Genomic DNA, 3013 nt, shown 5'->3' on the forward strand with positions numbered 1-3013 from the left:
TAGATGTGTGTTAGTGCATAACACATACTATGTACATAATTTGTTACTCTCATTGATGCGAAATGGTGTAACAATATTAGCTGAAAATAGGAAGTTGGACCATTTCATTCAATATTTTAAGATGATTGATGTCTTTGTTGCAGTTCACAACTACGAGGTTAAATTTGGCAAACAACAAAGTCGCAGTCTTATACATACACCTGCATTTAAGGTCCATTAGTCCACATTAATATTACATTTTTACATATTTACATATACCTACATATTTCTCTCATTTGCACTATAAAGTTTTTGTTGCATCTAAGTTATGTCTGTATGTATGTAAGTACCTGTATACCTAATTGTGTATTCGTTTTTGAATGCACAATAAACCACATGACTTCACCTCATCACAGTCTCTTTCTTCTTTCTTCTTGCATCTTCGAGTTCTCTTCATTGACGCACGTGGGCGCTGCGCAAAGCAACACACAGTCACGCGCTTTTATTATACGAGTGAAATGCATGCGTGTATATATGTATGTGTGTGTTTTGCCGACAAGTGAAGCAAATCGCCGGGGAACCCGCTCACAAATCCGGATATGTACTGAAAGTCGGCAAACAAGCCGAATACTTGGAGCGGTTGGAGTTGGACGTGCGCATTAAGGTTGAAATCCCCACTTAGTAGCTTGTTGTTGTTTTATACGTTTATTTGTTTATTATTATATTGGGGATGCTGTCATCCAGCTCGCCCGAAATCAGTGCTGCCTCCCAACAAACGTCACACATCAACTCTCCCTCGATTACTCGTACAATTCACTTACGTAGACGATGCTCCACTCTGTGTGTGCAGCTTCTCCATTTAATTGATTTTTCATATGAACTCTCTGAGCATGCATACATAATATATACGGGTATGTATAGATGTATGCACCAATACTTCTATGAAGCATTTTTCTCTATTTTGTTTCTTTTGGCTGCATCAAGGAGTGCTGCATTTGCCAATGCCTTGCGTTTGTATATACGTACGTATATATGTATTCTGTGCGTACATATAAAACCAAATCTCCCACTCACTTGACTCCTTCATTAACTATGTTTTAAATTCTCTGTTTACTTCTCAGCTTTTTTGCTCTGACCGTGCGCGTTCGAAACTTTTATGAATGAAATCGACTTTTTGGACCAAAATATTATTGTTCTTTGTTATTGTTACTCTCTATATACATACATATATACTCGTATGTATGAATATATTTATTTGCAAATCTACATTATTGCTTGTATTGCTTGGTTCACTTTATAGATGTCTGTTGCTTTGCTTGAAATTAGGATGTTGCAAAATTCGATGGAAAATGTTATTTAACTCGTTGATAACAGCATCACTGTTCTTATTTAACAGACATTGCTTACACTGTTAAGCTCTTAAGCCGAATACATCGCAGTAGCCCCACCAGCATTCGCCTGATGTTTTTTGGTATCCAAAGAAAAGGTGACCGAATTCGGAAGTTGTGATCTGCTTAAATCGTGTGAAAAAAAATTATTTCTGACTGCTACTAGTAGATGGAAACCAAAAACTGGTCTTACTTACGTGGATTTTTGCATATGGAACAATGCACCCATAAGAGTTTTAGCCCACCAAAGGATCTCATTATCAGCCTCGATGCCAGATATGCATTTAGCTCTGGAAATTTCGAAATTTGCGCTAGAGTGAATCGGGTTCCCCACTTATGCGAGAATAATGTGCAGTTACTTTGATCGCAGCATTGTGGAGCAGAGTACATCAAAGGGGCGCAAAAAGTCGTAATTGCGGACGGCGTTAAAATATTTAGTCTGTAAACATAGGATATTCTCTATTATTTAGAATTTCCAGATAATGTAAATAAATTTTATACACTCAAAATATTTCCTATGAGGTTTTTTTGTGTCTCTCGCTCTCCCTCTCTCTCGTCCTCTATTATGCCATGGCCGACACCTGCAAACTTAATGTATACTTAATGACTTCCAAGCCAAAAAGGAAGGATTGCGATTCAATGGCGGGACTAAGTCTATCCGATCAACACCTTGCTCCAAAACAGTTTCACAATTTATGGAGAACCCATTGAAAACGTCAACAGCTTCACCTATCTATGAAGCCAAATCACATTGGATGATGCAGCTAAAGACGATATTGTTACCAGAATCAAAAAAGCCAAGACAGCCTTTGCAAGCCTCGAAAAGACGTGGTTTTCCAAAGCTCTGACAACTCGCATTAAGCTACGATTTTTAATTCGAATTTCAAATCCGTCCTATTGAATGGATGTGAAACGTTGTTGGCCTCTGCTTCTGCGACGCGAAAGTTGCAAATATTTGTGAACCGACTTAGGCAACACAGTTTCGGTGAAAGCGTAATCTAGCTCGTTCGTCCCTTAAGTAGCGTTCGATACATTGGAGTCTGCCTTGTATGATCGTGACTAGAATTTTGTAGGTACAATTGAACAGGGTTGTTCCTCACCAGTTGCCGCAGCCACGCAGGTCCCTTTCTTCAGCAGCTTCACTACGATGCCTTTTGTCCAGGACGGAGGCAGCTTTTCATTGCTCCAGACGGCGGTAATGTGGGAATGAAGAATTTCCGCTGATATTTGCGGGTCGGCAGTCATTAGTTCAGGCTGTATGCCATCTTCGCCCCGGGCTTTGTTGAGCTTTAGCTTCTTAATTGCATCCTTAATCTCCGCTAGGCTGGGGCAGGATGTTGTTATTTTATTACAATATTTAACATTTTTTTTAAATTTTCAATAAAATTTCGAAGAATTTTTAATTTTTTTTTCTGTTATGTTGTTTTTTTTAATTTCCTTGACAAAAAATTGAATACGAAAAAAATTAATGTAACGCAATTTTTAAGCTCATTTAATTCTGGTGTAAGGGTGAAGTTGCTGAAAAAAAGCTCCTTTTGATTTTTAGCCCTTTGTTTTGCTGACGGTTTTGCACATATTTATGTAGGTTAGGTTAGGTTGACCTGGCTGGCTGAAAACCATCACATAGACCTATTGATCCTTAGTGG

The 3013-nt window shown here is 38.4% G+C and overlaps 1 long non-coding RNA gene across 1 annotated transcript; it reads right to left on the reverse strand.

The window, feature by feature from the left end:
* Positions 1–1165: 1165 nt before the first annotated feature.
* LOC128867701 (uncharacterized) lies at positions 1166–2799 on the reverse strand. The gene is made up of 3 exons (XR_008455007.1): positions 1869–2799; positions 1565–1806; positions 1166–1489 (listed from the first exon to the last, which is right to left on the reverse strand). It is a non-coding gene; the product is annotated as an uncharacterized LOC128867701 (long non-coding RNA).
* Between the last annotated feature and the right edge of the window lie 214 nt (positions 2800–3013).

Source organism: Anastrepha ludens, chromosome 6 (genome assembly GCF_028408465.1).
Source record: "Anastrepha ludens isolate Willacy chromosome 6, idAnaLude1.1, whole genome shotgun sequence".
Classification (NCBI taxonomy): Eukaryota; Metazoa; Arthropoda; class Insecta; order Diptera; family Tephritidae; genus Anastrepha; species Anastrepha ludens.